The sequence below is a fragment of the Arctopsyche grandis genome, chromosome 4, assembly GCF_051622035.1.
Source record: "Arctopsyche grandis isolate Sample6627 chromosome 4, ASM5162203v2, whole genome shotgun sequence".
In the NCBI taxonomy this organism is placed as follows: domain Eukaryota; kingdom Metazoa; phylum Arthropoda; class Insecta; order Trichoptera; family Hydropsychidae; genus Arctopsyche; species Arctopsyche grandis.
The window spans coordinates 31,962,437-31,974,631 of record NC_135358.1 but is presented as its reverse complement, the minus strand read 5'-3'; the positions used below and the strand labels follow the sequence as shown (position 1 = coordinate 31,974,631).

General features: G+C 33.3%; 2 protein-coding genes across 2 annotated transcripts in view; both read right to left on the bottom strand.

Annotated features, from left to right (window-relative positions):
• LOC143910568 (uncharacterized) overlaps window positions 1–7,581 on the bottom strand; it is a 48,310-nt gene extending 40,729 nt beyond the window's left edge. Inside the window, exon 1 of the mRNA XM_077429096.1 lies at window positions 7,478–7,581. The gene's annotated coding sequence lies outside the window, so the exon portion shown is untranslated. The remainder of the gene's footprint in view (window positions 1–7,477) is intronic.
• LOC143910569 (caspase-3-like) overlaps window positions 1–12,195 on the bottom strand; it is a 427,954-nt gene that overhangs the window by 29,697 nt on the left and 386,062 nt on the right. The gene's annotated exons all lie outside the window — the stretch shown is intronic.

The window sequence follows — 12,195 nt, the reverse complement described above, 5'->3', positions numbered from 1 at the left end:
ATGAATGGAAATTTATATTTTTTAAACGATAAAAGTAATTGTCATGTTATGTACAGCAAAGCTTACAGTAATATTATTTAAGACCTTGCATTGAATTATATTGTAATAATATTATACAGTTAAATGAGAAATAATTTAATAAAAATAAATAAATAATTTTACATCCTTACAATGCTAAAACACATTGCACGAATGCGACAGCATTCTCGACTATACATATATGAATTACATTAATAGCAATCATAATATCAATTTTCTTTAAAAACCATTCCAAATATAATACATTTAATATATATGTATGTACATGCATACAACTTAATAAATGATTGTAAAGTAAAAAAAAATAATTGTACTCGTTTCCGTCATAAAATATCACATTTCAGTCCGATGTAAAAATTATAAATTTCCATTTAGTAAATACGGTGACACGACAACTCGTTCACAGATTTTCCGTAAACCGATGATGCGCTCCAGGCATTACGTATACGGCCATCTCTTTCTCACCCCGTTTGTTCACCATGATCTTGTTTACTATGCCATTACGTATGCAGCCATCTCTTTCACAGACCGTCTGTTATCGGTGAAAAAATGGTCTGTGAAAGAGATGGCTGCATACGTAATGGCAGAGTAAACGAGATCATGGTGAACAAACGGGGTGAGAAAGAGATGGCCGTATACGTAATGCCTGGAGCGCATCATCGGTTTACGGAAAATCTGTGAACAAGTTGTCAGGTAACCAGTAAATACATATGTATGTACATTGTACGTACATGTATATAAAATAAATAATGATGAGCATTTAAATACGATTAGCAACTCTTCGAGGACATCAATCGTCTAATTTCAGAGGCGTGGTGGTGTGCATGTGATGACACAAAATATATAACACTGATATGTAAAATAAATAAGAGCAAAATTGAGATGTCTCTAATTACTGTTTACGTTTTCACTATTATTCGAATCGCAGAGCTGTATAAACGTTACGAGACGCTTATGGCGTGTTTCAACACGTGATTTTCCTCAAACATGATAACGTCTAATTATATTTTTATTATAAAAATATAAATACACACATATAATACATATGTATAATGCTGCGTACGGACCAAACCAACGACGAATTTGGTCCAACGATTTAACCAGCAGGATTAAACCAGTAGCGTACAAAATATCGAAATAAAAATTAAATTTAAAAATTGAAATTAAATATCAAAATTAAAAATATTATTATTATATTAAAATTAAATTCAAATATCAAAATAAAATTATAATCAATATATTAAAATTAAAATAAAATATTGAAAGTTAAAACAGAACATGCCCAATTTAAATAAATTTTCGAGATTGACCTAAAATTAGATCATCAACAATCACATACAGATAATCCTCGACTTTTGTTTGTCGAAGATGTTGTGACTTACGCAGATACGCACTAAGATCGAAAAAAAAATCAAAGAATTATTATTTTTACTTCCCCGTAATGCGCAGCTACTGAGCATATATTATGTGTTAGTATGGGTGACCGAGCGATGTCTTCTCAACCCGAGACGTTGTCGGTTTAATCAAAGGAAATTTTTTTGTCTTCAATTGTTTCTCTCGTCGTAATAAATCAATTAATTAAATCATTTCAGAGGTAAATTTTATCGGATAATGTCTTCAATTGTTTCTCTCGTCGAAATAAATCAAATAATTAAATCCATCTCAGAGGTAAAATTTATCGGATAATGTGTGATTATTAATTTTATTTCGACAAAAGAAAAAAAAAACCCTTTGACAAATCACCGACATTTTTTTTGTTAAATATTTCATCGACGGCGAAACACATTGGTGTATCGTGACGACTTATAAGAAACAATAACAAGGTTTTTTTCGCTCGTAATTATAATATTTCTCTGGTTGTAATGCATAATATAAGCATTTTCTATCAAAATGTACGAGGCCTTAAATCTAAACTGGATGAATTAGGTTCTAGCTCGGCTATTCAATGTGCTGACATCCTGGTACTAACGGAAACCTGGCTTGACGACTCTGTGCATGATTCTTTTTAATTTACATTAATGACATCTCAAAAATAATTAAGTATTCAGACTATCTTTTATTCGCCGATGACCTTAAGCTTTTTATGACAGTTAAGTCTCATAGTGACGCAGCCCTTCTCCAATTGGACTTAGATGCGCTGTCAAGTTGGTCTGTCGATAATAAATTATTTTTTAGCATTCAAAAATGCTGTGTTCTCAATGTGACAAGATCTTCAAATCGCTTGATTTATCCATATCGCCTAAGTGGTGTTGAATTAAAGTTTGTAGATGAATATTGTGATTTGGGGGTCTTGTTCTCGAATAATTTTCAATTTAAACGACACATAGACAATATTTGATTCTTACTAAGAGTTAGCAAATCTTTCCAGAGTACGTTGGTGCTTAAAATTCTTTATGAATCTTTAGTACGTAGTATTCTAGAATCCAAAAACGGTTTCTCAGATATCTTTATTTGAAACAGTGTGGTTATTATCCTTGGCTATATCCTAGTGCATTCCTATTAGGGGCGTTAGGTTTCAACTCATTGGAGTCTCGTCGGAATATGTTACTGGGAAGACACTTTTTTAAGCTGTTGAATGGGATAATACACAATCGTCAGGTTCTAAAGGAATTTAGGTTTAATGCACCTTGTAAATTCAGGGACTTGAGAAATCGTGATTTGTTTGTTCCTCCTGTGGCTCGCACAAATATGTTGTCAACGGCTCCTATATCTAGAGCGATATATCTGCTTAACAGGATTTCTGGTGAAATTGACCTCTTCAATATAAAATATACTAATCTGGTTGAGTGGTTGTTGAGGAATGCCAGTGGTTGATTTTGCCTATTATAAATATTAATGATTGTTATTACTTTATCTATGTTTTTTCTTTTTTTTATGATTTTATGATTTTAATGATGTTGTGTTAATATTGTTATTATTATAAGTTATTATTACTGTTATCATGTTATTATTACTGAATGACCGGCCACAGCGACGCGTTGGAGATCTCTGTAATGTCACTGTGGCTAATATGTTAAATAAATAAATAAAAAATAAAAAAAATATCGTCGTAATTCAAAACATTGTTGTAATTCAAAACATCAACGATGATCTAATTTTAGCTCAATCTCGCTCGTTAGCTTAATTTTGATATTTAATTTGAATTTTTTTATTTCATTTTTATTTCGATATTTTGTACGCTACTGGTTTTAAAAGTTGGCCCAAAATCTTCGTTGGTTAAATATTTCCGAAGGGGGAAACACAGTAGTGTATCGTGACGACTTACAAGAAACAATAACAAGGTTTTTTTCGCTCGTAATTATAATATTTCTCTGGTTGTAATGCGTTTTGTCGTAATTCAAAACATTGTTGTAATTAATAGTAAGGCATTTGACAAGATTGATCACGATATTCTCCTTGAAAAACTTTTACAGATCGGTATTCATGGTGATCTCTATAGATGGTTCACCTCATACATTACGCGTCGATCACAGGCTGTCTCATTAAATGGATTTATATCGAAATGGATGAATATTCCTTCTGGTGTTCCACAAGGCTCCCTCTTGGGACCTCTATTATTCAATATTTTCATCTTCGATATTGAAAAATGTTTTCAGAATTCAAATGTACTATTATTTGCTGATGATATGAAGATTTTCAAGAGAATAGACAACCGAAATGATGCTTTGGCCCTACAAGATGATTTGTTCAGACTAGAGGCTTATTGCAGCATAAATAAGTTGTTTATTAATGTAGCAAAATGCTCCTGCATAACCTTCACCAGAAAACTATGTCCAGTTGACTTTCCTCATTCAATTAACGGACATAGACTCACAAGGGTATCGGAAATTAGGGATTTGGGAGTCTTTTTAAACTCTGATCTATCCTTTAGTAAACATATTGATAATGTTGTAGCTCGGGCGTCGAAGGCCCTCGGGTTCGTCATCCGGTCCTCCAAATGCTTTACTTCTATAAAATCATACAAAATACTATATTGTGCATACGTAAGAAGTATTGTTGAGTTTGCATCCCAAGTTTGGAACCCAGATTACTCTGGTGCAAGAGACAGATTGGAGCGCATTCAGAAGAGATTCCTGAGGTACGTCAGTAGCCGTTTTGGATTAACCTATACTTCCTATGAAGATGCTTGTAGGTGTCAGCATCTACTTCCTCTTGTCAAAAGAAGGGAGATAGCTGACATCTCAACAATTTTGAACATCCTTAACGGCTCGATTGACTGTCCTCAATTATTGAGCAGACTATCATTGCGTGTACCAAATAGAATGACTAGATGTAATGAGCTCCTTTACATACCTAATACTTTTTCTAATTATGGAAGAAGCTCATTCATCTGGCGTGCAAGCTCCACCGTCAACACACTAATCTTAACAATTTCTATGTTTGACTTATTTAATATTAATGCTATACAAGCTAGAGTAATTATTGCAAATTTGTTTTTCGATGATTAATTTTAATGAAAGTTTATGATTATGATTATGAATTTTTATTTTGATGTATTTATTTTGTCTTTTTGTTTTTTGTTATATATTATATTTTTTATATTATTTCATAATTTTTATCATATTATTATTCTTATTATTCTGATATTTTTATTATACTGTTATTTCTATTTTTTTTCTTTTTTTGTTTTCTTTAACTATCTTACTCTATTATCATTTTTGTTTCTTATTTTAAATGTTTGAGCTTTTCTTTTTTTACCTATATGTGAAAATTATTAATGGTTTACTTAACATAATTATATTTTTTTTACTATCAATCTAATAAACTGTAAACTGTAAATTTTCCAAATAAATAAAATAAAATAAAATAAAATAATTCAAAACATCAACGATGATCTAATTTTAGCTCAATCTCGCTCGTTAGCTTAATTTTGATATTTAATTTCAATTTTTTTATTTCATTTTTATTTCGATATTTTGTACGCTACTGGTTTTAAAAGTTGGCCCAAAATCTTCGTTGGTTAAATATTTCCGAAGGGGGAAACACAGTAGTGTATCGTGACGACTTACAAGAAACAATAACAAGGTTTTTTTCGCTCGTAATTATAATATTTCTCTGGTTGTAATGCGTTTTGTCGTAATTCAAAACATTGTTGTAATTCAAAACATCAACGATGATCTAATTTTAGCTCAATCTCGCTCGTTAGCTTAATTTTGATATTTAATTTCAATTTTTTTATTTAATTTTTATTTCGATATTTTGTACGCTACTGGTTTTAAAAGTTGGCCCAAAATCGTCGTTGGTTTGGTGCGTACGGACCATAATATAATTTTAATTATCATATTATAGCAGAAGCAAACGAATTTTTTTGTCAGTGTGGCAAAAAAATTTGCGCACATTATAATAATTACGTACATATTTAAAAATACACTACATACATATATTTAATATTGTATACATATCTACATACATAAATATGAATGATATACAAAATTTACGATTTGCAATTTATTTAAAATTACTAAATTTGATGACTGATGGTATTTTAACTTAGAGCGTACATATATACATATGTATGTATGTAGGCCACAAAACTTTCTGAGAGCTTTGCTTTATCCTTTTATCTTAAGCTTGAATTTAGGACATTTCATCGCGGGGACAATTCGCCGACAGATTTCATTATTCATAAGATTTTAACTATTTTTTAATAAGATTTAACTATTTTAAAAAGTAACTTCATATGTATAATTCATTGCTCCATATATTTGAATAACGGTTTCAATATTATCATGATCATCATCATCTACAGCCATTCATCATCCACTACTGGATGAAGGCCTCTCCAACACGCTTCCACTCGTCTCTGTTTGGCGCAACTCTCATCCATCTCACCCCACACATTTTCCTAATTTCGTCTACCCATCTTCCCTGCAGTCTTCCTTTTACCCTTTTGCATTATCTCGGGTACCAATCTAACACTTCTTTTATCCACCTTCCGTTAATTCTTCTAGCCACGTGGCCCGGCCATTTCCGTTTAAATCTCTTCACTCTAACCACTATAGCCACTACCCTACCCTTGTCATACTTCTCATCTACGTATTCCGTTTCATGTCCTTCCTCGTTATACCAAGCATACAACGTTCCATACTTCTTTGAGTACATTGAACTATGTGTAGCAACATGGCGTTCAATGTCCAAGTTTCATATCCATAAGTCATCACTGGCATTTCATGAAATTTCAAAAAACCAAATTATAGCAGTGGCTTGCGGTGAAATTCTATTTGTTTTTGTCACACAGCCTTACTTGCGTGTGCGCGAGCAGGATACAAGGGAAACAACGAACCCATGATGGCGGGTTTGCGAACTTTGGTCTAGAAACCGTTCATACCCAAGATTTTTTGCTGTCTATCCCAGTGTGGAAACACTTCTTAAGAAATATTTTTTGCGACCCCAGTTTAGAAACTCTGGATACGTAAGATTTTGGATAACTAAAACGTAATAGGTAAAAAATTACTGCTGGTTTAGAAACCCTGCTTGCGTAATATTTCGTGGATCCCAGTGAGAAAATCATAAGGGCATAAAGATTAACAAATATATTTATTCGCATTTTATGAAATTATTATGTAGATACATTATGGCTTAAAATTTCAATAGAGTATTTATTTTCGAAAACGCATTTAAAACTTTTTGAAAAAATTGATTTTGCGCTGAATTGTCGTGCGCTAAGTCGTCGAGCTACCATTATATTCGGGTCTACCTCAAGGGACCGAAAGTGAAAAGGTCGAAAAAGCAAATATCGAAAGGCAAAGATCGAAAATCGAAAGATCTTAAGTCGAAAGATAAAAAAAGGGTGCATGGTAAACGGTACTATGTATATATAATATATATTTCAGTGGCATGCGGTGCAATTATCTCTATTTTTGTCATACAGCCTTGTTAAATGTGCGCGCGCAGAAACGGGAGGAAAAGCCTGTTCCTCTTGTTCCTGTTGTATCCTGCTCGCGCAAATTAAGTGAGGATGTACGACGGGGGGAGAGACTTTTACCGCACGCCACTGATATATATATATATACTAACCGTTTTTCATATGTATGCATGATAAACGAATATTTTCGACTTTTTCACGGTCACTATATTTATATATATAACATATAACTTTATTTTAATTCGTGTATCAATTCCTTTCCGAAACCACCCGCCGAAATCAACGGGCACAACACTAGTTGAATATAAAATTTGGAATAGAAAAGGGCATCAAAGGAATGTACCTTTGCACGCGATAATTCATCACGTTTTAAAACGTGTTTAAGTTGGCGAAGGAAGGACAAAATCGACATGCTAACTCGATGCTATTGCCATTGTAGACAGGAGGGTGGGGACCGAGGCGAACCCCTCCATCCCACGAAGTGCGGGGAGGATAAGAAAATTGCTTGATGCATTGGTGGGAAGGGGACAAGGTGGTAAGGTGGCAAGATGACAGGTGGCAAGGCGCACTTACCAGTTGCCACTCGATATTGGCCGATCAGCGTGCGGCAATCCGACACACGACTCTGCACGTGAGACTCGTCAAACCCCCCTTGCCTCCTCCCACTGCCTATCCTCACCCATATCCAGCCAGACAAACAAGAGTTGGCGTCGCGCCATTGCATACTATGTAATATATAGGTTAGTAGAATATTGCGTAGTTACAATTTTTGCTATTTTAATTTCCATTTATTTGTTTTCATTTAATTTTTTTTTCAGATATAAATATGTGCCATGCAGAAACTTTCAATTAATATATAATTTCGAAAGAGACTTTTTTATGTATATACTAGCTTTATTACCTGGCTTTGACCGGGGTGTATAAAAAAAATAAAAAAAATGTTAAAAAAACAGAAAAAAAAATTTAAATAAAATCAAAAAAAATAAAAAATAAATAAAAATTGATAAAATGCCCTCCTGAACCTTTGCCGTCTAGGGCTACGCCACCTGCGCCCCCCCTGGCATTTTCCGTCTAGGGCTACGCCCCCCTAAACCTTTGCCGTCTAGGGCTACGCTACCTGCACCCCCCTGAGCATTTGCCGTTTAGGGCTACGCCCCCTGTGCCCCCTTGAACTTTTGCCGTCTTGGGCTACGCCACCTGCGCCCCCTGAGCATTTGCCGTCTAGGGCTACACCACCTGCGCCCCCATGAGCATTTGCCGTCTAGGGCTACGCCACCTGCACCCCCCTGAGCATTTGCCATCTAGGGCTCCGCCCCCCTAAGCCTCTGCCGTCTAGGGCTACGCCACCCGCGCCCCCCGAGCATTTGCCGTCTAGGGCTACGCCCCCATGAGTATTTGCCGTCTAGGGCTACGCCACCTGCGCCCCCCTGAGCATTTGCCATCTAGGGCTCCGCCCCCCTAAGCCTTTGCCGTCTAGGGCTACGCCACCCGCGCCCCCCTGAGCATTTGCCGTCTAGGGCTACGCCCCCTTGAACCTTCGCCGTCTTGGGCTACGCCACCTGCGCCCCCTGAGCTTTTGCCGTCTAGGGCTACGCCCTCTGCACCCCCCTAAACCATACATACTTATGCATGTATGTATGCGCTCGGTGCAGATATACATATGTATGTACCGGTCTCCGTGACGAGCCGGAATAATATCTACCTCCATCATATCCATGGCCGGTTACCGATTGAGAGGTCTCGGGTTCAAATCCCGTTTAGACCTCGAATTAAATGATCATAATAATAATAACACTGTTCGACACGAAAAATGGTTCAGAGACGAGATATGACTTTTCTTATAGATCTATGCCCAGTGAACACGAATCTGGTAATAAAAAATGTTAATTGGCTCGAGATTCGGAGATATGTTTTTTAAATCGCGCGATTTTTCTATAACTTGGTGTTGTTCGGTCGATGTCTCAAAATCTGTCAATTTTCTGTTCACAATGAATATTGGAATCTATAGTCGGGTATTTTATCATTCATTTGTAGTACTTTTCAGCTTTCAAACGTATCTAAGTAGTCGTCCAGTTCAAATCAAAAGTCAAAAGTACGTATTTTCACTTGGGATCTTTTCCCACTGTTAATACTATTTTATTTTCACACTATTTTTTATTTTCGTTCAAAAGGGTTAATTGGAAGTTTGCTAAATTTTAAATCGGTAAAATTGCGAGCTAAAAACTCGTACTAGTATTAACACGAATTTGAATTTTATAGGAATAATATATTAAATTGTCTTAATATGAGAATTAAATAAAATTCCACTTAGAAAAATCATATTTCGACTATTCTTGTGGATTAATAACAAAAATTCTATTGACAACTGGCTTACCTCAATAAAATAAACGAAGTAATTTTGGCCCGGGCATATTTACTAATGAAAAAATAAAATGGAATGGGATTGGTAACATAGTGAAAACAAATGAATTATTTTTTTAATTATTGAATAAAATATACTCAAAACATTTATTCGTGACATATAATGTGATGCATATTCTCTAATTTATACACAATAAACTGTCTACTTTTCATAAAACTTATTTTTACATATTTATATATATATTCTTTTATCTAGGATTCTTTTATAATAAGTTATTATACAAATGAGAAACAATCTGTTTGTTGAGCTGCTGAGGCAAGGGACACATCTATGTTTTAATCATAGGCCAATATGAATAATGAAAAATACTCAATTCGTAAAGACCACAACCAGTCACTTGTTTACTTACTATTTTATTTTATTTTTATTTTATATATACATATATAAATATATATGTATCAAGTATGTATACATTACGCTTTTAATTATTAATATCTTTATGATACAAATATATGTATGCCGTCCCAGCTCTACAAAAGTAACCGAAAAATTACTACACATTAAAATATTTACATATTACACCGAAGATACAACTCTTTACATAAAAATCTGAATACACATTACAAAATCGCATTGTATCTAAAAAAGGTAATTTAAAAAAAAAAACCAAACGCCAAATAACTGGTAATATTTCGCCCCTAACGCAAAAGAAATATTGCAAATTTTCTGATTTTTTTCAATGTATGTATGTATGGAATACACAATCGGATTCAGACCTTTACGGAATCTTCATTAACATCATACTGAATTCAATACGATTCCAATATGGTTTCTTTAAAATAAAAATAAAATTAGAATGAAAACTTGTTATTAAAAGAACGCCAAATAGATATATATACATATATATTAAAATATATACGGTTTTAAGATTAAATCTCAGGGCCACCCACAGCTCAACCCATTTATATACTTACATATTTATTGTACAACCCTGTTGCAAACGGTGAAGAGAAATCTCGATTGCAATATGAAAAAACAGCACACTCAACTGTGTGTTTCGACACAAACTCCCCAGAATCCGAACTTTAAGCTACATCAAATCAAAGTTGCGTTAGATTAGATTAAATCCACACATCCCGGCCGCTAAAAACATCTACATATACAGAGACGGCCAGCGGCTGTTGCTAACGAAACAATGAAACAATGGCCGATTTGCACACTCGCACATGTAATTTTCAATACATCATCTTCTATCCAACTACACATTCTACACAATATACAAAATAATTTATTAATTATTTCAACAGTAAACAAAAGTTAAAAATTGCAGCACTTAGTTCAACATTATGCACTGGTATCACACAATCACCTATGTATATAATACACAGCGTTTCCATCTCACGAGGGCGTATAAGCCGATTTTAAATGTATAGGAAACAATTATGCTTACATTGAAACCGTATCTTATATATTTTGGTTACATTGATGAAAATTCTCCCTTTATGTATTTTTAGCTTTAGCTTTAATTTTTGGAATAAAATACGCCATCGTGAGGTAGAAAACGCCGTATTTAATATATATATATATACAAAACAAACAAAATATTTTCCCCGAACTATTACAATAAGCAGCCAATAATATATTGAGATATGTAATGATGATTCATATTCACACATAAAATCAGGCCCAAACCTAGACGAAAACATCATGATAAATCGGACTCGAATCAACACACGATATACTTTTTGCATCACACAAATCAAGGTTCGAGTCCAATTTATTTTCCGATCTGATTTTTAGCTCTCGGAGCAGGCCTGTCTAAGCTATCAAATCTCTATTCATAATAAAAACACCCAATTCTTTTTTAATTTTAAAACAGCCACAATTTTAAAAAGTATATACACACACATTGCATGTTCCAATCATATATAAAATTATCAAAAAAGGATAGCACATCCGTTTCATGCTTTTTGATTCAATCCACTGTATAAAAACAGAATTAGGTGTATGTTGCGTTTGTTGGAATATTGTTTTAAAATATAGCGATTGCATTAATAGTTAGCCAAACATTAAATCGGTAGATGCGATCAATGGTCGAAAGTAATATTTGGTTTGTAACGAAAACCAAAGTAACTGCAAATTTTAAAGGTTCGGCTAATGCGGAGTTTGTTACCGTTTAAAAATATTTAATCACTGGAAATTACATAAAATCATCATCTACAGATAGATGTAAAGCCATACATGACATATCACAGAACAATGAGATAATCTTATTATAGGAAACGAAAAAAATATTTAGAAATGTCGAAATCTCAAACATTTTATTTTAAAAGAGTGCAAAAATTGATAATGCGCTTGTATCTATCGTAAAACAAAAAAAAAATTACAAAACAAAGAACAAAGTTAATATTTAAGTGTAAAAATTGATAACTGTTAATTTGTCTTTAGGACTTATTGCAATATTTCTTAAAAACAAAGTGTGAATGTTATTTAATTAAGTAGTAAATTTTTAAATACTCTTTTTTTTTAAATGAAAAATATAACAAATTTGTATTTTTTTACTTAATGAATTCTTTTATACGTTATAAATATATATGAAATAACATTAAAACCCTAACAATGTGTAATTTCAGACACACAAGTTTAAAAAGTCACATTAATACTGCTTTTCATTTAAAATAAATAAAACACATTCATTTACATCGTCTTAATACCGAGTAATCCACTTTTTTTTCTTTTTTTTTCATCTTTAATATGCAATATTATATAAAATATAAACAGCGTGGTATTTTTAAAAAATTTCGCACTTTCGCCTTGATGCACAGAATCATCGAAAAAATCTACAATTCTACCTTATGTATGTATATATACAAAAATATTACAAATTGCTCCATCGTGGAAACTCGAGACATGTATGTGTGCATTTGAA